The sequence below is a fragment of the Protopterus annectens genome, chromosome 3.part0 (assembly GCF_019279795.1).
Source record: "Protopterus annectens isolate FY-2018-M chromosome 3.part0, PAN1.0, whole genome shotgun sequence".
Classification (NCBI taxonomy): Eukaryota; Metazoa; Chordata; order Ceratodontiformes; family Protopteridae; genus Protopterus; species Protopterus annectens.
This window is the reverse complement of record NC_056731.1, coordinates 662,095,467-662,121,676: the sequence shown is the minus strand read 5'-3', so window position 1 is coordinate 662,121,676 and position 26,210 is coordinate 662,095,467. Positions and strand designations below refer to the sequence as shown.

The following is a 26,210-nucleotide window of genomic DNA, read 5'->3' as shown; positions in this document are numbered from 1 at the left end:
TGCGAACCAAAAGAAAAAAAAAAAAAAAAAACAGGATTTCTGTTTCTCTCTGTTCCAGAAAGCAGTATATTCCTTTTCTCAGTCATATTTGAATTACAAGTCCCCTGTATTTTTTTTTTTACTCAAATCAATTTTGGTTTACTTTTTTAACATTTCAAAGCTAAGGAGTATAAGTCTGTGTGTGTGTGTGTGTGTGTGTGTGTGTGTGTGTGTGTGTGTGTGTGTGTGTGTGTGTGTGTCTGATAAGATGCGTATCTTATGTGTAAGATATATAAGTACAAACACTTGAGAAACATCACCAAACAAAAAAATTAGATTTGACAAAAAAATGTTATTACACAAAACTCCAAACTACTGAATCAAAACAACCCCAAGCTCTTCTATTCATTTGTTGTTCTGCCATTGAACCCTGGTCATTTCAAGCAACCAGCTCCCTCTGTAAACATCACCTCGAAAACAATCACCACCCAATTCAGTACCCACTTTACTGAATCCTTACTCTGTCATAAAAATCTTTACCCCTTCTACAACCTTTCTTCCCCCTAATCCCTCACTCATTCTCAGATTCCCTCCTTATTCAACCCATGTGCTCCTCAACCATTAGCAAATTACTCCTGAAATTAAAGCCAACTACTCTTTCCCCTGAAAGCCTATCAAGAGAATATCTAAAAAGCAGCAGTCATTGGCATACCCAATTTCTATCCTAATAAAAGTAGCCATTAAAGAATGCTATATCCCAGAATTTTGTAATGTATCCTATTTTTACATAAAGCCATAGCTGTTATATCGCTTCTTTCAAATACCCTAGAAAAATGTGTCCAGTCTCAACTGCTTACCTTCATCATTCACTGTAACCTATTGGCAACTATGCAGCATGGTTTTCACCCCCATCATAGTACCATTTCTGCTCTCCTCAACTTTGTTACAGCCATATCAAAGCAGAGACACTGGAAACTTAATGTCAGCAGTATTTCTTGACTTCCCCAAAGTTTCAACACTATCCCATAACAAAATCTGCCCTCCTTTGGTTTTCACTGCACAGCCCTTAACTGATTCAACAGCAACTTATTCAATCGGCACAGGCTGTCACATAGCAACATTACCTCTCTCTCCCCCTTTCTCCCTGTGTTAGTGGGTGTTCCCCAATGATTTATGTTTGTCCCTCTAATTTTTAAGATGTTTGTAAATGACCTTCACTCAGCTAGCAAGCATGCAATAATAACCCCTTCTGCAGATAAATATACCTTTGTCTGTACTGCCAAAATATGGAAGAATTGTAGTAGTTAACACATGAGTCTCATATCTATTGAGTCATGGCTGGATAACTCAACCCTCAAAAATCCAAACGTATCCTATTTACACTTAAACAACTTTCTTCACAAACATCTCTGTTTGCCATAACCTCGTCAAGCAACACCAGAACTGAACAGAACATCTAGGCATTTTTGTAGATGAAAAGATGAATACTGACTACCCTATTACGGAAGCAGTAAAAAAGACCCATCAGAACCACATCACCCTCTACAGAGCCTAGCCATTCCTGGCAAATGATGCAGTAAATTGCATCAGCATTCCTACTACCAACTTTACTGTTTGAACAGTGCTTTAATAAAATAGCTAAATTCCTTTCAAATATTCATTGTAGAAGTCATCACTGTGTTGTTCTCAAGCAGCTCCACTGGTCTGAATTATCGCACTTCGTACAAACCACAGAGTTAACCATAGTTCATAAACTCGTCTACAAATCTGATGGATGTCGTAGTCTGTCACCTCTTGAAATGCAATCAACCAAACTAGACTCTTCAAACTACAGAAAATCCCTATTAGCAATAGTAAAATCTAATAACTCTGCTGGGGGTGCTTTGGAATTTTATCCCTTTAGCACTCAATCAAATTGGTAAAATTACAACATTCGGGACTGAACTAAAGCAGTACGTCATGGATATCTGGCTAACTGACCTACTTACAATTCCAGGAATCCTAACAGCTCTCCTGTAAATGCATAACTACTTTATTCTTCCAACTTTGTTTCTATATTTCTTGGCTCTCCTCTTTTTATGGAATTATTCCCTTCATGTTTTTCTACTGTCATTACCATGTCACTGTAAGTTTCCTTTTTCATGTCCACACCATAACTGTATATAATTCTTTCTATTCCACATTAAAATGGTACTATCAATAAACAAATTCCTCTACCTTCACGGAATCTGTCTCAGTCACTTACTTTACCATATATCTTCATGGAACCCTCTAAATCTCAGGGCTGATTGCACTTTTAACCTTTTTGTATGCTATTCCATGCACAATTGTCTCATAAGAGCAAATATATAATATTTCCACTGTATAGTATATAATCTGTATTAAGCTATGTAAATTCCTTTTTTCCTTACCTGATAATACTTTCTAATTACTATAACTTTCTGATTTATTGTAAAATGTTGTTTAATGCAGCTGTCATGCTGTGGAGGTTTTCTCCCAGGGCTTTCACTGAAAAGGGGCAGACTGTTGCCCAGTGAACTACCCTGATTAAACAAATGCAATAAATAATAATAATAATAATAATAATAATAATAATAATAAATATTTTGTATATATATATATATATATATATATATATATATATATATATATATATGATTTTTTTTAGTTTTTTTAAATTGGATTGCATGCTGCTGGTGTTTAAAAAAATGTAGTTTTATTAAAAGGGAAAAAAAGTTGGTGCAGACTCAGCTTTAATGCTGGCAAAACTACAAAAATGTTACAGGTTGTTATACCTGTTCAACTGCATTTGCATGGTGATTTCACAGGTTTCTTTCTTTCTGTCTGGATTCTTAGTAAAAAATCTACAGGAGACGTTAGATTTCTCCACCTTGTCTCCTCTTTGCTGCAGCCTACTCAACAGTTGGTGCAGTATTCTGGACACAGATGGTCCACGAGTGTTTCCTTAAGTATCCCTACTGTGGAAAATAAGTTGAATTCCCTAGCTGCTGATACAGCTTCAGCCTTACACTGGAGATAGTCTCAGGCTAGTTAGTGTCATAGTCCAAAACAAAATGTATTGAAATCCATTGCTGGATTTTACTAATCGCCAAACACTATCCACAGCAGAATTTTCTAATGGCAGTCCTGTGATAGGCATTGAAATCAAAGATTTTAAGGCCTGGGTGAGGAGCTGTCTTCTGGCATTCAGGCATCCAGCATAAGTTAATTTTTCTTTACTTGTTAACCAGTAAAACCTTGCTAGGATGCATGTTTTAGTGTTAACCATTCTTAGGTGTCCTCCTGGTACATGAGTGTACTAACCTCAGCATTAGATGTGTGAAATATGTCTGCATTTATATTTGATGTACTACTACGACTTTTCTGCCATTACTGTGTAAAATAAATGATTTTGCAATGGAGTATATGCGTAAGAAGTAGGGTATTTTGTTCTACCCCTACAGCTTTAATTATGTTTCTCTTTCTCTACTTAAATTTTCATTCTCTAATTGCACCATTTTAAAATGTATCCAGCTTAGCTAGAAGTCGGCCAACTCTCAAGTCTCCTCAGGGTCAGCCTGTTGTGAGATAGATGGCACTATTTCCTGTCCTACCAATATAGACACTGGGGTTTCCATGTCAGTTTTTTTCTCTTAAGAGAGTAAACTCGTACCAGTATTCTCTACAGTACTCCATTTCAGAGTTAACCAGCATGCAGAAAGAACTCTCCTGGTGGATAGACCTAGTTTCCAAAACAGGAGGGTGTCTTTTAAGTTGAATCTGGGTTTGCAGACCCTCATATCCGAGACTTCCAATTTGTCTTGGATGCTGATGTGAGATATTTGAGACTTCATGGGGCATGAGAGCAGGTATTTAGGAAGATGCACATTAACTTAAAATAAATGATGGCAGTGATTCTAGCCATCAGATCCAGGCAGCAGAGAACATTGCAAATCCATACAGACAATAACTACAGTGTTGTGGCATATAAACAACCTAGGATGAAATTTTTTACCTACTGTGTCACACTAACAGTGTAAGCATGGGAGCTGGGCCATGAGCTAGGTCTTGCCCACAAGGCACTTGGTACTTCAACTCATCCTTGGAGAATGCATTGGTAGAACAGTTGAGCAGTACACATGCAGTTCCAAATGAATGGAAACTAAACATGGCAATGCTTTTGGATATAGTCCACAAGTGAGATGTGCTAGAAGGTGAAGTGGGTCTCCAGAAAACAGGCAATTGAGAAAGTAGTGCACCAGAATATTACAAGACAGAGTGAAGCAATAGATGTATTTTACATAACCTAACATGTCTGTTTCAATATGCTTTCACATCAGCATCCTTGATCTTCTTCGGGTTTCACTGTTGCAGTCATCATACTTGGGTTATCTGCCTGCAGGTAGCCCTAAGTCAGCCTGAATTTCAGAGACTCACTATTTCTGTGTCGGATGCTGTCGCTCCAGGACTGACGTCAGGTCATCAGGGCTATAAAAACAGGCGGCTGATGCCATTACATTAGTCTTTCTTGCTGAGGAGCCCGAAGCAGAAGCAGTTCGCAAGTGCCGGTCAGCTGCTACTTGAGTTTTTGTTTACTAATTGAATCATCCTGACGTCTTCTAAAGCTAAGTACCCCATTGGGGATCCTTTTTACTTGCTCTAACCGATGTCAGAAAAAGTTAATTGTCTTGCCTGTGGAAAGCAAATACCACACCGAGATGTTCATTCTTACTGTGTTACCTGTCTTGGCCCAGACCACGATGTATCTGTTGGCTTTGTGCCTTGTTCAACACCCGAACTATTCATCTTTGGGCCCTTATTGCCACTAAATACTTTCGTTCTCGATCTCCATATTCTGAAACGGCTTCGGTAAGCCATCCAACTACCAATATTCTGAAAAAAACGTAAGGATAAAGACAGAGACAGACTGCACAAGTTCAAAGCTGCCAATGACGCTTCCGTTAAGCTAGTCGCCAGTTTGCCGGTACTCAGTGAGGTGCTATCGCAGCCCCTGATGCCCGCTTCATTGGATTCATAGGCCTCTACTGAGACCCGTTCTGTGTCTGGTATGCTGCAAGACTCTTCTTCGACCATGGAACCGGCGGATGTCTCTACCTTGGATGGGTCCAGAACAGGCACCGGCTTCTGAGGAAGTTCTTCGTACTACCGATGTTTGACACAAACCGACTACTTCAGTTCTGTCTCAAATTACCGAATGTCTAAGGCCAAGAGTGCATGCTACACCTAGAAAACTGATGACCAAAGTGCATGCACCTGCTCATTTGCCACAAAATAAAATGCTTAGAATGGCAGAAGACCTTATTATGCTGATTAGGGGAAGTCAGCTTTCCCCTGCTAAGAGAAAAAGGGACCAGTCCCCAGCATCTTCAACAGACCAAGAGTCCGATGACTCTGAGGTTTCTGATTATGAAGACATACCCTTATCTGCTTATGAGGATTCTGATGCAGAGAAATCCATTCCCTCTGCCTCTCCTCCAGAGGATTTCTCTTTTGGTGAAACCTTACATACTTTAAGAGAGCATTTCCACTGGGAATGCCAAGACTATCCTCAGTCCAAAAAGAGACTCAGAATTTCTAGACTTGCCACAACACAGGCCTTTAGCAATACCAACAGTCCTGGAAGTTGTTGATGATGTCTTTCTGGAATCCAGTCTTACTCCTGATACTTGCCGCCTGCCCCTAGGAAACCAGACAGTTACTACAGAGTACCTGACTCTCACAAATTTATTTTCAAAAATCCTACTGATGACCCAGAGATCATTTCCCAGGCGCCTAAAGATCTCAAGGCAACTGCAGCTAAGAATCCCACCCCTTCGGACAGGTATTCCAGAGCTTTGGACAGATGGGGTAAAAAAGTATATACATCTGCAACGCTTGCCATTAGGGCTTTGAATTGTCAGTTTCACATGCTGAAGTACCAACAACATATCATGGAACTTGTTAAGCAAAAAATAGCTGCCTTTACAGACTGTGCAGAAAATAAAGAATTGCAAGAGCTTATGCATTCTGCAAGTCAAGTCAGCAAGCATACATTGCAGTGTGGCTTTGATGCCCTAGAAGCATCTTGCAGGGCAGCAGTCACAGGTTCTGAATTGAGAAGGCATGCTTGGCTTAAGGAGCAGACCTTGCCAGATCATGTCAAATCCAAGTTACTAGATGCTCCTTTGAACAAGGACAATCTGTTTGGCACAAAAGCAGAAGAGGTTCTTAAAAAGATGGAAGAAAAAGCTAAATCTGTGTAGACAGTCAAAGAATTCTTACAAGTACAGCCTCCTAGATTCAGTAGGCATTGCTCCTCGAAACATTGGTCCTTTCCAGCCCCCTCAAGGCCATCTCAAACTAGAACCAGGTGAAACAGACCCCCCCCAGACTACAGTCTCAGGGTATGCAGAGATCTAAGTAATGGAGTGCCTCCACCTCTAAGGCAGGGAGTGCTAATCCCCCTTCGTACGGAAAGAATTCCCAATGACTTCTCAACTCCACCCCCCTCCACTTCCCAACTGCTTATGCCCCTAGAAGCAAAACTTGCCCTGCATGCAAAAAACTGGATTCTCATCACCAAAGACCGATGGGTACTCAACATTGTATCCCAGGGGTACAAATTTTACTTCCACTCACTGCCAACCCCTAAACCAGTGGGCAGAGGCTCAAAACCAAGTCCAGTTCCTGCTCTCTATAAGGACAATTCATCCAGTTCCTGCGGAACAGATAGGTCAAGGATTCTATTCCAGACTTTTCCTGGTACCCAGAAGAGAAGGCACTTGGCACCCAATCCTAGATTTTTCAGTTCTCAACACCTTCCTGGTGGTACCAAATTTCAAAATGCTCACCCTGCAGCAGCTTTTACCTATGCTAGCCAAAGATGCCTGGTTAGTCACCCTAGACTTAAAAGAAGCCTATCTGCACATCCTTATAAGGGAGTCATGCAGAAAATATCTATGCTTCAGGGCAAGATCTATGCATTATCAGTTCTCTCCACTTCCCTTTGGCTTATCCACTGCTCCCAGAGTATTCACAAAATGCCTGGCTCCAGCCATTGCTTAAAGCAGAGAGAGAAATATTCAAATTTACCCATACTTGGGCGACTGCCTGATTCAAGCAGACAGGAAATGCTGTTGCAACACCTGACATTTGTAAAAATCCTACTAACCTCCCTGGGGGTACACCATCAATGAAAAGAAAGCAAAACTAGTCCCCAGTCAAAAGATTGCATTCCTGGGAGCAATCTTGGACACAGCATCCCAGATGACATTCCTCACTCCAAAAAAACAAGCCTATCTGAGAGCCTATTTTACTCAAATGGCCACCAGAACCCCGCTATCCGCAAGGAAAATCCTGCAGGCCCTAGGGTTCATGGAATAATGCATCCCAATAATTCCATATGCCAGACTGCATATGAGGAAACTTCGGTGATACTTATAAAGTCTTTGGTGTCATTCCCATAATACCCTGTCTAAGGACAGAGTTTCTTGGTGGGCAGCAGCATGCAGCCACAACAAGGGACTGCCCTGTACCCAACCCCACCTGCCCAAAATCTAACCACAGATGCATCAGACTATGCCTGGGGGGCACACATGGATGGCAAGTGCATTCAGGGCCACTGGAGCCCAAGTCACATGCATCTGCACATCAACCAGAAAGAGATGCTAGCAGTGCAGCATGCTCTGACAGCTTTCAGAGCCCTACTCTCACCAGGACACCTGCTAATAAAAACAGACAATACCACGGTTATGTGGTACATCAACAAGCAGGGGGGAACCCGCTCTTACCCACTCTGCAGGCTAGCCATGGCCCTGTGGAACATGGCCTTGGACATGCAGGTACATCTGCAAGCTCAATTGCTGCCAGGCAAACAAAACTCAATGGCAGACGATTTTAGCAGAAATCTCCTAGACCCACATGAGTGGCAACTAGAGCCACACACCTTCAGTCTTCTGATCCAGAAATGGGGGACACCAGAGCTGGATCTCTTTGCCTCCCCCTGCAATCACCAGCTCAGATGATTCTGCACCAGGACACCTAACAGCAGGGCCTGGAAAGTGAATGCCGTATCCTTCCAGTGGGTAAATCTCTCAGTTTATGCCTTCCCTCCTCTCAAGTGTATTGCTCAAGATAAGACAGGGCAGACCAAGGACAATTTTGATTGCTCCAGACTGGCCACACCAGCACTGGTGCCCACTCCTGTGAAGCCTGTCACCGGTGCCACCCTGACACCTACACCAGAACCCAACCCTACTCTCTCAGCAGGGGGGACAGATCTTGCATCTGCAACTGCAAACCCTAAATCTTGCAGCCTGGCTTATTCCTTCAATTCTCCCCCAGTAACTAGCCTAAGCAAGCAGGTGCTGGACGTCATCCTTGAAGCCAGAAGACCCAGTACAAGAAATCCTATGCTGATAAGTGGAAAAGGTACTGCTCCTGGATTCAGTCTAAAGGAGAGGACACAACTCTGCCCTCCCTCCCTCTAATCCTGGATTACCTAGCAGATCTACTCCACAAAGTCCTATCCTTCTCCACCGTTAAGATTGATGCCTCTGCCATTTCAGCTCATTACAACACTGAGCTACCTCTCTTCTCTCACACTCTTATCAAACAGTTCCTGAGAGGGGCAAACAACTTAAGGCCAACAAGGAGAGCACCCACCCCTACCCGGGACTTTAACTTTTTACTGGAAAAGCTCATGCCACCCCCCTTTGAGCCTGTAGTGTCAGCAGAGTTAAAATTCTTCTCTTGGAAAACAGCCTTGCTTCTGGCTATCACTTCTGCTAGAAGAGTGTCTGAGCTACAAGCACTTATGGCTGTGGAACCCTTTGTTATTTTCCATGCTGACAGGGTCTCCCTCGGGACTAACCCTTCCTTTATGCCTAAAGTGGTGTCCAGTATGGCTCTCAACCAATCTATCCATTTGCCTACCTTCTTCCCTAATCCTCAAAATAAAGGGGAAAGGATCCTGCACTCCTTGGACGTGCACAGACAGCTCAGATTCTACCTTGATAGGACTAAACCCTTCAGAAAGTCTGACCAGTTACTAGTCAGCTTTGCAACAGGGGCAGAGGGCAAGGCCATTTCAAAGCAAACAGTTTCCAAATGAATAGCACATTGCATCCATATCTGCTACAAGCACTATGGGAAACCAACCCCTCAGGGGGTCAGAACACATTCCACTAGGGCAACTTCTACCTCTACAGCTTTCCTTAGGGAGTTCTGTACACACCTTCACCAAGCATTACTACCTGCCTATCTTTTCCAAATCCAGGGTAGGTTTTGCAACAGCAGTCCTGCAAGGCATTCTAGCCAGCTCTAACTCTTCTTGACTGCCTCCACCCTTCTTCAGCTTTGGAAATCTACCCAGGGGTATTGGTATTTACTTTTTACTGGTGGTGTTTTCCCCACCATAACTTAGCTCCCTTTTGGGGGACTCCTGACATTTGGGGCAAGAAAAACTGATGTAATGGCGTTGGCTGCCTGTTTTTATACCCCTGACGACCTGACATCAGTCCTGGAGTGACAGCATCTGACACAGAAATACTAAGTCTCTGGTATTCGGGCTGACTGAGGGCTACCTGCAGGCAGATAACCCAAGTGTGATGACTGCAACAGTAAATACACTCGAACATCTACATTTATGGTAAGTTTACACAACTGTACTATCCCCTTATTGAAAATAGTGCTGGGCAGACCAAAATGCTACCGGTAACTTGCTTTGACCTAGGCAGCAATGATTCTCTCTCCTGCTGAGTATAGTAAAAGAAAAACTGGTCTTGTTGCCTCAGTATGTAGACCACTTAACGCAGAACAGGAAGTCTGTGATTTCCCCCATCTTAAGGACAGAAAGCCTGACAGTGTGTATGATTTAGTACTCATCCTTTTCAGGCACGTATTTTTGGAAGTTTTACTGGAGATTTTGAGGGAGGCCAGAAAACCCAACACAAGGAAATCTTATTTAGCAAAATGGAAACATTTTCTCCCATTGGTACTGTAGTAGAGTACAGGACCCAAATTCAGCATAGGTGTCTGTGGTTATCAACTACCTGTCATACTTATACAAAATAAACCCATCCTATGCCTCTCCAAATGTACGTCTTGATCATATCTGCATATCTACCAAGTTCAGCACAGATTTCTCTGGTTTTAACTTAACCTGTCAGACCTATGTAAAACAAGCTTTGTATATGTCTTGACAATATCTGCATGTCCACTTTTGAACCCCACCCACTGCTCTATTTTCATATATTCCAGTGAAACAACTCCTTAAGCAATGTCCTACATTTAAAACAGCTGAAAAAAGATATCTGTCTACCACAAAACCTATATTTAAAATGGAGAAAAGCCCACCTCCCCCCTTTGAACCAGCTCTGTTCCTCCCTTTACTTTTTTGCCCTGGAAAACTGCTGTGATAGTAGCTTTAACCTCAGCCAGGTGTATTTCCAAACTGCAGATCTTTGTATATAGGGAACCCTTCATAGTATTTCATAAGGACAGTTTCACCGTGAATGAACATGCCTAAGGTAGTCAGAGAACTATCCTTGAGCCAAGTTACACATCCTCTATTCTTTCCATCTTTCTAAAGGGAAGGATTTTGCATTCTACAGAAGTTCACATTCAACTGATGTTTACCCACATAGACCAATGCACTGAAGGAGATATGATCAAATTTTTCTCTCTTTTGTGAAGGGAAAGCCCATCAACAAACAATCTGTTTATAAACGGATATCTCATTCTGTTAGCTTCTCTTATTCTCATTATGGTATGTCCATCCTAGGTCATTTTACAACATGCATTACTTCTACCACAGCCTTTCTAAGAGGAATACAGTCAAGATCTCCTTGGAAGAAGATACTCGGTCCTCAGTGTATACCCTTTCCAAGCATTATAGCTTGTGTTTACCTTCCGCAGGCATAGCCACCCTCTGATTTGTAAGCCCTGGGTGTCTTCACAAAAGTCAGTACTTCCGCAGTGAATTAACAAGAACTTAAGACTAGTGTTTTAGGAATTGATCGTAATTGTAAATGTTTGAGTATGTTCACTGTTACTGTACTAGTACCTTCCTTCCATTTCCTCTATCGCTGGGACACCTATAGATTGTGGTGGGTACCCAGACTTGCCTTTTCTCAGCTTCCTTCTCTGCCATCTTACCAGGCACCCTCCTACTCAGTGTGCAGCAGTAGACTGGGCAGGCAATTTAAGGGATTCTCTGTTTAGGGACTTCCTATCTCGAGATAAGACATCCCCTGGTGAGTCATGCTGTGGCTTCAAGGTGCATGACTCCGCATATTGAGGTAAGAAGGATCTGAAGCTGGTGCTGACTGACATACATGTGGGAGGGAGTCACCTTTCCTAGGGAGGGAAGGGTGAAAACCTCTGGTAGTCATACCAGCCATTGGGCTCCTGCAGGCAGAAATCCCAAGATTCAATATTGCAGCAGTGACTATACTTGAACAGCTGCAGTTATGGTAAATTAAGACAACTGTACTTTCTGTCTTATTGCAGTGTGTCTTTACTTATTTGGAGTTTAGCTCCCTGTGTCTCCAGTGAAAATGGGACTTTGCAGGCTATCCCAGAAAGTCCATGTAAATAAATATAGTAGTAAAGTTTTTTAAGGTGTCTAAGAGAACAATTGCTATTACACTAAAATAATAAAGTAGAATTTTAGACACATTTACTTAAATGTGCACAACTCTGCTATATTGTCTGTTAAAGCTATTAATTACCTGACCCATATGGTGAATTTTGAAGCAGTGTAAGAAGATTTGGCCCAAGGCATAGCTTTAAAGAAAAAGCAAATCAGAAAAGCTACAAATAGTTAAGACTTGCATGTATTCTTAAAACGGTTACAGTGGTATAGAGGTATAAAGCTCTTACTATGACCCAGGCTACCTGAATTTGATTAGCAGCAAAGGTGCTTGGCAGAGCTGGCTTGGGAGGATGGGGCATTCCTACCCTGTGGAGGAGCATACATGCTGATGTCTTTCCGTTGGAGTTCTAGTGAAGGCTGGGACCAGAAAGATTATACATCAGGCTGGGGTGCAGAATAGGTGGTTCTGTGCATACCCTTAGGGTTTGGGGCGTGGAGCACCCTGCATTTTCCAATGCCCAACCAGTCATAGCTTGTGCTAGGCATATATGAAAGGGAATAGGCCAACAAAAGACCCTGCAGAAGACAGCAGTACTCCTGACACTTCACGCCTCCGCTGAGTGAAGTAAAATGCCTAGGTTGAGTCCTCAGACAAAAGGTGGGCAGTCATATTAGGGCTTGGGAGAAATCTTGTAGGTGATACGATACTGGATAAAAAAAAAAATTGTTACATTTCTCTTGACTTTGGTTTTAATACTGCCACTGCTTGGTACTGTCATCAGGCAACATAGTAAGATAAAGATCCAACCTTTCCCTGATGATATTAAGGGAACATTTTTCAATGCCCTCTCCACTATGATATTAAGGAGACATTTTTCAATGGCCTCCCCACAACCATCTCTATGCACAAACTCTTAATTTTTGTTTGAACTGCCTTTATAAAATGTTTTATAACAACTAAAATGGAAGTAAAAGAGCAAATAATAAACTTATGTTTTCTTCTTTTATTCCAAACTAAAGCAGGATCTTTTCAGCAACTCTTGGCCCTTATATTAAGCAAACCAGCTATCAGCAGTTGGACAATATCAAAAGAAGGAATGGAAAAAAAAAAAAGAGTAGCTGCGTCATCCAAATCCAAAACTGCAGGACCATGCTTGTAAACACTGACAAATACATTGGTCATCCTTTACATCTCATCCCCCTAAAGAAAATGCATTTTTCTAACAGAATGCTTCAAAACAACCTTAGACAGCTAGGTGAGAAAGCATCAACATGATATCAAGTAGATGTTGTAACAGCTCCATCTCCAGGTCATATTCCATATAAATCCAGAGATTCCTGGATCTACTTTTGTTAAAGTGTTTATTAGATAGAAAAAGCAAATGAATCAGTATCTTTATCAGAACAAGAAATAAGCTTCTAGTCAACATTTTTTTCTGGTGCTAAAAAATGTCTAGCAGTGAAAACCCAATTTAAATGTGTCAAACATATACCAGTTTATAAAAAATTCAAAATGTTAACACTGCAGCATTTATTTTTCTTCATTTGTAAATAAATTGGAGAGATAATACAATATTAGTGTATTATCTTACAATTCTAAAGATCAGACTTGGCACATTCACAAAAAGAACTGTCTTCTGCTTCTGGGTATCTCATTACTGTAAAAAGAACTGTATTTTGCTTCTGGGTGTCTCATTACAATAAGAAGAACTGTCTTCTGCTTCTGGGTGCATCATTACCATAAAAAGAACTGTCTTCTACTCCTGGGTGTGTCATTACCATAAAAATAACTGTCGTCTACTCCTGGGTGTGTCATTACCATACAAAGAACTGTCTTCTACTCCTGGGTGTGTCATTACCATAAAGAACTGTCTTCTGCTTCTGAGTGTATCATTACCATAAAAAGAACTGTCTTCTGCTTATGGGTGTATCATTACCATAAAAAGAACTGTCTTCTGCTTCTGTCTTCTACTTTTAGGTGTATCATTACCATAAAAAGAACTGTCTTCTACTTCTGGGTGTGTCATTACCATAAAAATAATTGTCTTCTACTCCTGGGTGTGTCATTGCCATAAAAAGAACTGTCTTCTACTTCTGGGTGTGTCATTACCATAAAAATAACTGTATTTTATTCCTGGGTGTGTCATTACCATAAAAAGAGCTGTGTTCTGCTTCTGGGTGTATCATTACCACTTTATCTATAAACCTGATCTTGTTGTAAGTACAGATGCATAAGCTCTTGATCATTTATCTTGGGCAATATTTATATAAAACATCTTGGACATATTAATAACTGAAATAATATCAATATTTCATGTAATTAAAGCTACAGGCATAACAGGACAAAATCTAATCCACTTGATATTATACTAGCTGTTCGCTTTCAGTCAAACCACTAATTTTATGAGAAACAGTATAAAAGTACGACGGAAAAATATAGACAGTTATGAGGTATTTGGTCAGCATTTACATTAATGTGTTTTGTATTTGAAGTAAAGAAACTTATCTTTGCTTGCTCTGTAATGTAAATTGTTATCCAAAGATTTCTATTACCCAACAACTCATCATATATCAAACAGTTGTAGTAAGATAGAAACTCCGTTGGCCAATGAAAGCCATTTGCTAGGAAACTAATCAGACTAATGTTTTTATTATTCTCATCTTGCTCTTCCCTCATACCCTCCAACACAGTTTCATGCAGGGGTTCAGTCACCTTCCCCAGACTAGTCCACACATTCTCCCCAGCATCCATTTTGAGTAAATGGGACAACTCTTGCATCCTTGTCAATGCCAGATTCACATTTATGAATGTGTACCAGTATTAAAACAGCACAGCTTGGAGCTAGAAAAGTCAGTCCATATTGACATTTTTCTCTTACTTTATATTAGTGCAAACAAAAATTCCATACTTGAAAAAGAACTGAGACAAATGAACACGCCCTTACTGCACCACTTCTATTAAAACAATCCAAATGGTATCGATATCCACCTTTAATGGATGAAGCAAAACATAAAAGTTTTAAAAAGTAAAGCCTTCAGTTTTAATTTCTGCTTTTCATCCTGCTCCTCAGGAAGGTGGATATCGATACCATTTGGATTGTTTTAATAGAAGTGGTGCAGTGAGGGCATGTTCATTTGTCTCAGTTCTTTTTCTAGTTTGTTTTTTGTGTTTGGATTCCTTAAAAATTCCATACTTATCTGGAATGTAGTAGCTGAGAAGCCATGATCAGCAAATGTAGAATGGCCCTTGACTGTACACCTTTTATCCAGCTATCCCAGTATCTGTTCCGTTTCATACCAGAACATGAACAGTACTTAAAATAGTCCTCAGTTTACCAAAGCTCATCTGGACCAATTACAACAGTAATTTAATGGCCTTTTTCAATTCTCAGTCAGTCCACAACACTATTTTGTCTTTTAATAAATTAGAAGTACACAGAATCTTCCTCTCCTACCAGAGTATCACTGAATCACAAGTTTTTTCTGTCTTACTTTATCTGCCAGACATACCATCTGCTGATCAGTATAGACTATATGTCCATATATATCTGGTGGTTTATCACAGATCTCTACAGGAGACTGCTTTAACAGAACTATAGCATCATGTGGCAGTTTAATCATTTTGCAAACAGCTCACCTCACAAGTTTCCAACTTTAGACTTGATTATTCGATTACTAAGTTAAAATGCACAAGGTATGCAATATTTTTTTATGAGCAAAATTACCATATCTTTGAGGTAATCATTTTTTCACCTTTTCATTTCCTTCTCAAGTCCCTAGCTGAGATTCGTATACATGCTCATCACTCTCATTACTTCATCAAAATCCACCTCCTCACTGCTGTCATTAATATGCAGAAATATCTTCAGGCACTAATAGCTTTGCATATATTTCATATAAATTTAACCACCAACCCCCCCCCCCCAAAAAAAAAAAGTAATGTCCTTTTAACAGAGAAGGATTGAAGAAAATTTCTATCCATTACACTTATCTTTTACTTCCTTTTATACAAGATGTCCTCCTAATAACAGTGGAAATGCAAGATGTTAACCTGAGTATTCCCATTCACAAATCTCACAGGCAATTTTTGATATTTCCTGCAAGTGGAACTTGCATATTTTACAGTTTTGATGTTTTGCTCTTCGGGTCCTCCCTTGATATTGATCAGATTCTCAGCCTAAGTGTCCTGACCATGTCAGAAAGATGAAACATGATATTTAACCATATCTGGATGATTGCATGATCTGCATAGATTTTCTGCACAACTCAAAAACCTTGTTGTTCAACAGGGAATCATTTCCAATCTTTTTAATTACACTCGACTGATAACATTTTTATTTTTCTTTACAACCAAGAGATTTTTGGGTGCCCATGCTGTCAGAGAAACGTTCATGATTTCTCTTCGTCTGGATAGATTACAACATATGGTGGAGTTTTTTCTTTAACTAACCAAGGAAAATCTCTGAGTACAAAGATGTTTGTGAAGGCACTAGGCTACATGCCTTTCATTAGAACTGGTGTGGCCCCTAATACAAGTTTTCATGTTAGGAAAAACAACTGGTATCTCAAAAACATATGGAATAGAGTACTTGTGCAGTGGAACCTTTCCTTTTTATGATCCCTGCTTTGATTAAGGAGTTACTTTGGTGGTACAGTCAGACCACAAAGAATCAATTCCTTGCCTTTGTTTCTCCAATTTCAGAGCAGAATAAGCACCTTGGATTTTTCTTGCAGAGCTGTCTACCAGGATGTCCATGGTCTGTGGCCTTCGTTTCATAGGAACCAACATATCAGTTTCAAAAACTAATGAGCATCTTCCTCGGTCTTTCAGTGTGGAAAACAGTTTTAAGACTGGGATCTTTCTAATAGTAAGAGACAATACTACAGTTTGTGTTACATCAACAAACAGGGAGGCAGTTTGTGGTGCACAAGTTGGTGGTAACACTGTGGGAGAAGGCTGCTGCTGAGCTGGTCTCCACATGCTTTTTACATTACTTTTCAACAAAACACTCTACCAGATACCCTAAGCAGGGAAATTTCCATCTCTCAAGTTGAATCTGGACCTACAGATCATTCTTATTATTACAAAATTTTGAATTTTCCAAAGGTGGGGTTGTTTGCATCCTTGATGTATAATTAACTCCCCATATTTTGCTCCAGGTACCCTCACAGCAAAGATTAGATTATCATTGCCTCCTACAGCTTTTGAGAAAAAGGGCTACTGTCTGTATTCATTCCCACTTCAGTGAGCCCAAAACTTCTTTTGAAAGTAGAAAGAAAAAATATTATCTAATTCTTATAGGTCCTCTGTAGCAAAAATCTTTACTAGCCCATGATCCTCATCAAAATGGTGGATACCTGGCCATGGATTGACTCAACTTCTTCACAGCTGTCACCTACCCTAGCAAAAGAAATTGAAGTCTGCATCCTAACCTCAAATCGCTCAGTCACCATTGCATGGAAGATCTGAGACTAATTCCTAATAACTGTTTTTCCTTCTCCAGAGACATTATCCCTTTTGAAAGATGCTAAGAGGTCCAGCAATAGAAAATCATGCTTAACTAAATGGAAGGCACTTTCCTTCAGGTGTCAAAATCAAGGTATACATATAATTTCAACTCTGTTCCTTTGATCTTGTACTCCTATTGTGCTTAATTCTAGGAAGGTTAATTGTAATGTGCATTTGCATCTTGCACTAAAGTGAAGCAGTCTGTGAAGAGAATCCTCCACTTATGACCGCAAAGCTCATGAATAAAAATGTGACTTTGCCCTTTTTGAGACTAGTAATACACCAGATCTGAAATCTTTCATGGAAATCTCCTTTTCATGGTAGCAGTCACCTCAGTCAGAAGGATTTCAGAACTACAGCCCCGTAAGTTTAAAGAGCCTGCAATAATTGATCATATTTATCAGTAAACACCTTAATGCATGCCAAAAATGAGCCAGCAAGAATTGATTGTTTATCAGTAAACACCTTAATGCATGCCAAAAGTGAGCTTGCAAGAATTGATTGTTTATCAGTAAACACCTTAATGCATGCCAAAAGTGAGCTTGCAAGAATTGATTATGTTTAGCAGTAAACACCTTAATGCATGCCAAAAGTGAGCTTGCAAGAATTGATTATGTTTAGCAGTAAACACCTTAATGCATGCCAAAAGTGATTTCTAAGATTCCTCTGAACCAGTCCGTTCAGCTTCTGTTGTTCTTTGCACAATGGAAAGTACTAAGGAAAGGATTTTACACTGATGGGATATTCAGAGACACTCAAATATCACACTGAAAGAACTAAATCTGTAAGACAGGCTGATCATCTGTTTGATCCCTTCAGCTAGCATGACTGGAGGGTCTTTCTAAATGGTTATTTAACAGCACTGTTTCCTATTATGACATATATTTAAGTCTTCTATTATTGTCAAATATTAAAAGCTAGTACTGTATCCTTTTTCAAAAATGTTTCTATCCAGAGTCTATCTAAGTCTGCTACCTGGTCTTCCATTTTTATGTTTTTCAAGTATTTCAGATTGGATGGTCAGTTTAAGAGCAGAGCATCCTTACACTCTCCTGCACTCTTTCTGCAATTGTGCTATGCCATCACGGATGCTTTTGTGGATTCTCTCTCCAGCACAATTCTAGTAGATCATTCCATGAGTCCACAACCCTGTCTATGAAGTACTTTGTAAAATCTAAGGAGAAGTTGGAAACTACAGTCTTATGTTTGTGTCCCTCCAGCCTTCCTCTTTAGAATGATTGTGTCACATATACTTGATATGGTCTTTTGCATCCATGTTAAGGCCCTTCCCATCTCTTCAGATTTGTGGTAATCCGAGCTCCAGGTCTGCTAATTACAATTCATATTCTTTCCCTGCTATCCCACAACACCTTTCTTGTCTTTCTTTTGCACTCCTTCCAATGGCCTGTTGTTGCCCTCCTTGAACAAATTTCAGAAGTGCACTCATTGCTAAATGTGTGGCCTAATAAGTGCCAGCTACAACATTGGCATTACCTGTTTGTTTCTGGGCTCAATAACAAGATACATGTGAAAATTGTTTTTATTGTGCCACTGCCTTTTTGTCATACTCATAGAGGCCAATACTGGTCTTCTCCTGCCAATTCCACTCTGCAAGTTGATAATTCACATATGGTCATTGTGGTCCATGTATAGTAAAATTTAGCAGTTTTCTGTAATTAACCTCAGCTGCCTCCTTTCCCCCCACATAGTTAACCTTTCCAAATCCTTCCTTAATCTCTTTTCTTTGCTCTTCAATGCTGTGCCTGTGTTTGTTTTGTAAGTGAAGAGACTAATTATTTTCCTACCTTAATTTTGTCTCTCCATCTTTCATTGCTGTACTTGCTTTTATGTAATAAGTGAAAAGACTGTAACAGTGTTCCCCTCAGATGTGTCTGAGACAAACAGAGTGAAAAGTACTCTACTCAAGACAGACTCCATTAGTTGCCCTTTAGTTATGTTCCTTATTGCTGATTTTATCCTTTTCACCACATTCCTACCCTTATCCATCAGCTGTAGCACTCCTGTTCCAATCTTTCCAGTTGTTTTAATAGCTTTCTCTGTGGATCTTTGTCAAAGACCTTTGTGTAATCAGACTTCCAAGATAGCTGCACATTTAGTTTTGCTTAATTTTAACTCTCCCAGTGTGAAAACAGAAACTTAGCAGAGAAAGCCAGTGGACCTAGACTTCTAGTTAAATTTCAGTAACTGGCTAGTGAGTGCACTGCCTGGATGCCAAGAACAAAGAAATGCAGAGGACCTGAAGGAAAATCAGCTACAAAAAGCAAAGAAAAAACACTTACTGGAAAAAGTAAACGCAAAAGCAGAGCAAGCTCCAGATATGACATCCGGTAACCTAGAGGAAGGTATAAGGCAACTGCACACAGATTTGACTAAAATAAATGAAACACAGATGGAGTATATCAACTCAAACAATAAAAGGCTGGAAAAACATGAAATAAACTTTAAACAGATATTCAGATAAGGTGATTGAAATGAAGAAAAGGCTGGTTGTATAGGAGACTGCACACAAAGAAATGTTTCAGAAAATAATAGAATTAGAGGACAGAGTATGTAGGGAAACCCTGAGATTTTTTGCTTTACCCAAGAAGCTGGAAGGGGCAGACTATATTAATTTTATGAAAGCAAAAATAAGCAAATGGACTGGTATTCCACAACAAGAATTGATATCTGAAAAGGCACATCATATGTATGTTCCAAACCTGGCTATTAGAAATCAACCTAGGCCTTTAATAGTAAAGATGCAGTTTTACTAGCAGAAGGAGTTGATTGTGACAAAACTATGTCAGAAGGACAAAGTACTAAAAGAGGAAGACAGCAGAGTATTTTTGGAGAATGACTACTCATTTTACACTAGGCAGAAGAGGAGTAAATTTATTCCATTATTCAGGGAATGTTGAGAAGCAAGCATGAGATTCAAAGAGCTGTACACAACTATCATCAAAATATTTGTCCCTGGAGGAACAATTATTTTTTGATGAAGTACATGCTAAGAAAAAATACAAAAGTCTGTCCATCAAACAGTGAGCTGTGAAAAAGGAGATTTTGCTTCTCATTCTAGTGGTAATAAAGACCACAGAAGGATTATGCCAGTGAAACATTTTCCATTGTTTCAACCAAAAATGTTCAATTGGGAGAGGGAAATAAGCTGACTTGAGAGTACTTGAGAGTACATCAGAAATGATGCAGACACAGGCTTTGGGAGAGTGAGATCAACAAGAATTGAACAAAAAAATCTGGAAATATTGGACTTTCTTGGTCTTTTTTAAACTTGTAGTGGACTCTAAAGCATATGCCCTACTTCATGCCATTAACATTTGGAGAATAAAATCAGTAACTTGGAAACTGACAAATGTAGGATTAGAAAGCAATAATTATATTTGTGAAACATGATAGAACAAGAACATCTGAAAATATTGGACTTTTTTGGACTTTGTTAAAATTGTATGGGACTAAAAAGCAGATGCCCTACTTTATGTCATTAATGTTCAGAAAAATACTCAGGAGAGGGGAAGAGGAGGGAGAAAGTTGACTGTTAATGAAACAATTTTTTTCTTAATACTACTATTTAAATAGTGCATGATTTTCTTTACATGTTACAAAGTAAAGTTTTTTTCAGTTATTTTTAAGTGTAATGAGGATACTAATTTAAATCCGTACCCCTGTTTCTTTTTTCTTTTTCTTTCTCACTTTTACCCTCTTTCTCCTTGTCCATTTTTAAGAAATGTAGGCAATGCAATGTAAAAAAAATCTGGTTAAAAGAGCATAAAAAAAAAAAAAAAAAAAAAAAAAAAAAGTATTGTGCTTTTTCTCATTCTTGCATAGGGAAGATGAGTGGGTTAAAGCCATTAGCTTAATCTAATAACAAGTTTTAATAGAAAGCAAGTAAACAAAAAAACATTGAATATTATAAGTTTTTTTTTCTAGTAAACAGTTTTGTTTCTGCTTTACATGTCTGTAGCAGACAATCTGATAAAGAGAAAAAATATTTTCTGAAAGCATTCAAGTGTTTTCCCAGCGAAGAGAGCTATAAAGATAAAACAAAATCAGACAGCATTTAATAGACTCACAGGCTATACCATGCATCTTAACATGGCTAACCTTTCTTTTAGGTCAGCTCAGGTCTTTGTGTTTGGCTGTCAGTTTGGAACATTTGTTCCTATTAGGAGAGTAAAACTTCAATATTTGAAGATCTATGTAGTTTTGTGTGTTATTAAGTTAATAGGTTTTAGGGGGGTATTGGGTATGTGCATATTTTTGTTTCAGGGTTTTCAGTAAAACAAAAAGTTCTGTAAGATGTGACATAGGCTCAAATGGAGATGACAAGAAAGAACTATATAAAAAGTAACCTGCCAAACAGTACATGCATGTAACACAAAAGTTGGAACTAGATATTTAACACAAACGCTGTTGAACATAAAAGGTGAGAATAATAATTTCTCAAGAATATGATGCTTTCTGTAATGTCTTTAAATGTTAATGGTCACACAGATAAATGCAAAAAAGAAAGAGTAGTAAACTGTATTAAAATGTATAGTACAAATAGCTGTGCTACCGGAGACGCACTTGAAAAGAACTGGACTTGTGAATTTGATAAAGAAAGGTTTTCAGGATGGTTATTCAGTAGAATACCTGGGGAAAAGAAAAAAAGGAGAACTTGTATTAATTGCAAGAGGAGCCCCAATAGTAATAGAAAAGGATAAGAAAAAAGACAATAATGGTAGATTGTAGTACTAAGGGGCTACTGGCAAGGGAGGCGGATTATACTGGCATGTATTTATATTCCACTGAAAACTGCTATAATGGAGCTTAAGAAAATTCTGGGAGAAATAATCATCTTTCAGCAAGGAATATTACTTGTAGGTGGGGACTGGAATTTGATTTGCAACAGTGAAGATGTGTCTGGCGTGGTCAGAAGGGCAAATATAACAAAGGAGGTAGATTTTTAAAGAAATATATGAAAATATTTGGCATGGAAGATATAAATTCAGTACTAGTAGTTTGGAGTGAATTTAAATATTATTCCCCAAGATATATACAAACTGGGCTAGACTAGACATAATTTACATTTCATGTGAACATGTGCATTTAGTTGAAGTTCTTGATATGCATCCAGTAACTATTTCATATCATGCAGCAGTAATAACTAACATAAAAACACTTTCCCACCTATCTGTTGAAAAGAGAGGAATTTATGGAATGGGTAGTAGAAATTATTCAGGAGCCATTAGAGAAGATAGAAATTTCTTCTGAAACTATAGCTAGGGAGTGGAATAAAAAACTGCACCACTGCTGGTCTTTCATATAGGATTCCCCTATTTCTTTCTCTTTGCTTATACTCTGATATCAGTCCCTGATGTGGAAGACAATATTTAGCCTCCAGTCTGAATAAGTTCTTGGCATCTTCCCATTCTATTACCTTTCCCCAGTGATTTGCACCCAGTACTTTGGTTCCTTTGCCACTTTTCTCCAGTACATTTGTGCCCCTTCTTGCCTATTTTACGTATCCCTAATTGCAGTCATCCGTATTGATAGAATATCCTTTCTCCATTCCATGTTAGCTTAGTACTTCTACTACTTTATGAATATAATATTCTGTATGATTATTGCTGTTCGCCTTAAAGATCTGCATCCAGAATCCCAGTCTTTCCCCTGTTACTTGAGCTGCCTGCATTTCATCATCATAATTTTCCACTTTGAGTTATAGGTTTCTGCTTGTGCTATATATGGGAGCCTTAACTGTGTTGCTCTGAAATAGCCATTCAACTCAGGTAATCCCAATCCGCCCTGTTCTATTGGAAGAATAAGCTTATCCCACTTGACTCTTTCCATCTCCCATCCTCCCCATATAATCCTTCAGTTCTTTATTAATTGCTATCCACAACTTCTCCTCTGGTTGATAAAAATATGCCTGACCAGTGTATAAGACTAAAGGGACTAAAACATTTTAACTGCTTGTATCATACTATCAATATCTATATAACAGAGCTTCCATTTTCTCAGCTTTTGTATTATCTCTTCCCACATATCCTTAGCTGCCACAGCAGTATCATTTTAATCCATATCCCCCAAATTTGTCATTTTATCATGTCACCATAAATATGGATATTGCTGAACCAGTTAGTATGTGGGTACATAAAAATCATTGAACTATTGAGTATATTCAGAGCTTACATCATTATTTGTAAGTGTGATAATAGGATGGAGTGGCCAACCAGGTGAAAGACCTGGGTAATGTCACTGAGTACTGCCCCAGTGATGTTACTCTTATCCATGTTAGTGAGGCTGTCATCAGTGAGTGTCAAGAAAAGTCATATTAGTTCTACCTTTCCAAAAGCCAGGGTGCTTCTGAGAAAATGTTATTTGTCAAGGTAAGTGCAAAGTTGGTTGCAAATGTTTTTTTTTTTTAAAGATTTTACCAAGGGTAGGAAGTATTGAGATGGGATGGAACTGGGAGGTTGAGGAGAGTTTGTGATTTTTTAGTACAGGTCTGACAAAGGCTGATTTCCAGATAGATGGCATGGTATTAGCTGTAAGGCTAAGGTTGTAGATGTGTTTCAGTGGGACTGACCATGACATTTCTATGGTGGTAGAGAAACCATTGACAGCGGTTATTGGGACCAGAGGCAGAGTCTATAAGAATCTCTTGTAGTAGACCTGCAGTTTAACTTTTGTTTCTAGAAAAGAAGAAGGGTGGGAGGTATTCTGGGGATTTGATTAAATTTGCATGGAAGAGGATGTAGTGTCCTGCTGTGTGAGTAAATTGGAGAATTATTTGAGAAAATCAGCAGCTGAGAGATTTCCAGTAGAGCAAGGACAGAACACACTTTAGGTATATTTCTATCAGAGTTATTTACCTGCTTTCAGAACTGTTTGCTGTAGTGAAGGACAGTATATTGTTTTGATTTGAGGTGCTTAGCTTTATGCATGTGGCATGTTTATTTTTTATAAATTTACTTTTTTTTATTATTTCACTTTTTGCTTCTTATTTATAAATTGCTGAATATCAGGATTCACAGTTATAATTAGTGTTGTAGAGTGGCATCAGCCCCTTTCTCTGTTTTCAAGTTTAACGTTATTCGAGCTCTATTTTGTCATATGGATGGTTTCTCTTGCTAGTAGAACTAAGATGGAAACCACACATAAATGTAGATAAGTTTTTGGTTTGGCTGTGACAGACTGCCAACATAGCCATTAAATTACATTTCCATATGTATTCTGTATTTTATTATTATTATTATTACTTTATAGATCTTTTATCTTGGCCAACATGTAATTATCAAGTAATCTATCACTTGGGAGGTAACCATGTGTACAGGGACATGTAGTGAGTACTCAAAAATGACAGCACATCTGTAAAGCGTGAAGTAAAATACTGCTATTAATTTAATTAGGATAGAGCAAGATAACAGTATATGTCTTGTCTGATATAGAAACACTAAAATGTATAAATAATTGCCACTAAATAGTCATTTGTCACTAAACATTTGTGTGCACTTGTAGTGTTAACTTATTTTTGATTACGTATAAATGATTGGTTTTAAGTGGATTTTGTGCTTTTGGCAAACTATTACATTTTACCATCATATGTTTCATTTTAAGTGTTCTGTAACATGAGTTTACCCTGATTTTCCTGTATGTAAGTTATTTATCACAGAGGTGATTTACAGTACCGTATACCTGTCTTATGCCTCCTCCAGAATGAGACTCCTGATATACTTTTCTTCTTTTGGTGTCTGCCCTAAAATTAGTTTGTGACTGAAGCATAGCACATTATTTGACATAATGGAGAATAGCAGGCTGCAGGATTTTGCATATAGTCCTTGGAAAGGTGGTAGTGGTGGGCTGAATCAGGATTCTGGCAGTTGATCTTTGAAAGCTGCTCCTCAATCTTTGACTCTTTGGAATAGTGACATTGGTCCTGTTCATTCTCCTTGACTTCTGTCAGTGTTTTTAGTGTTAGTGGCTGTTTGCCAGCAGGAGTGTGCAGTTGTTGAATATATGCACTCTAATGACAGACGATCAGTGCAGGTGAGTCAAACTCTATTTCACTGGTACAGAAAACCTTCACTATGTATCATGGTTAGATAAATTTCTAATAACATATTTGAAACTATATTTGCACCATTTCCTGTTGATATTCTCTAATTGTGTTTTTGTTTACACATTTTCTTTTCTGCTTATGAATATCCGTGCATCGCCATATGTAACAGCTGTTGAGGTTAACAGAGATAAAAATGTTTTCATTCTGCAGTTTTAGACAAGTTAGTGGCTTGTATACATTGAAGAAAATCATTGAGGCATTTGCTAGAAAACTGAATTCCTGTTACCAAAATGGAACACACAAGAAAATGATTACTCTTATTACTATTCAGTAAAGTATTTCCTGTGTTATGGCTATGAAACTTGAAATTTGAGAACTGCATAGTACTGTATTTGCAATGCTCCTTGCATGTATATTTGTAAAATTTTAAATGAATGTGTTGATAATATAGTCAAGACTTTCTTCTCTTCTGACACACACACTGCAAATGCTGGTGTTCTCTTTTTGCTTCTTGGTGATCTGTTTGGTGGAGGGGCTCATTTCCTTTTATTTGGTGTGGTGTGCTTAATGCTTTCAATGCCCAAATGGTATCAGTATTTAATCTGGGGTTCTTTAGATTTAAGTGCAAGATCTATCTTATTATGAACATTTTATTCCTCTTGACTTGAGCAGACCTATGTTATATAACAGTACTGTTTCATAAACCCCCAAAGCACTTGTTGTTCATGGTGGTTACTGATATTTTGATTTTCTCTTTTTTGAATTCTAGATGTCTGCTGTGCAGCATTAGTTTGCTATATGAATTAAATATGAGGTGGTATGTGTTAAAAAAATGACCTGAAATTGCTTGAGAGGATTATCATAATGGTACCGTTGCTTCAGGAATTACTTACTGATCATTGTAAGAAAAGGCTGAGAAAGTTCAGCTTGTACCCACTGAACACAATAAGAATTTTACAGTAACTGATTCATTAAAAGTTTGTTAATATGAGTGATTATCACCTGATGTGATAGTTGGGCTACAAAGGGGGTATTTTTTTCTCAAAAAATATTAAGTTTGAGTG

General features: G+C 38.8%; 1 protein-coding gene across 1 annotated transcript in view; it reads left to right on the top strand.

The window, feature by feature from the left end:
• LOC122796516 (band 4.1-like protein 4B) overlaps positions 1-26,210 on the top strand; it is a 2,320,263-nt gene that overhangs the window by 2,243,609 nt on the left and 50,444 nt on the right. The window lies entirely within an intron of this gene.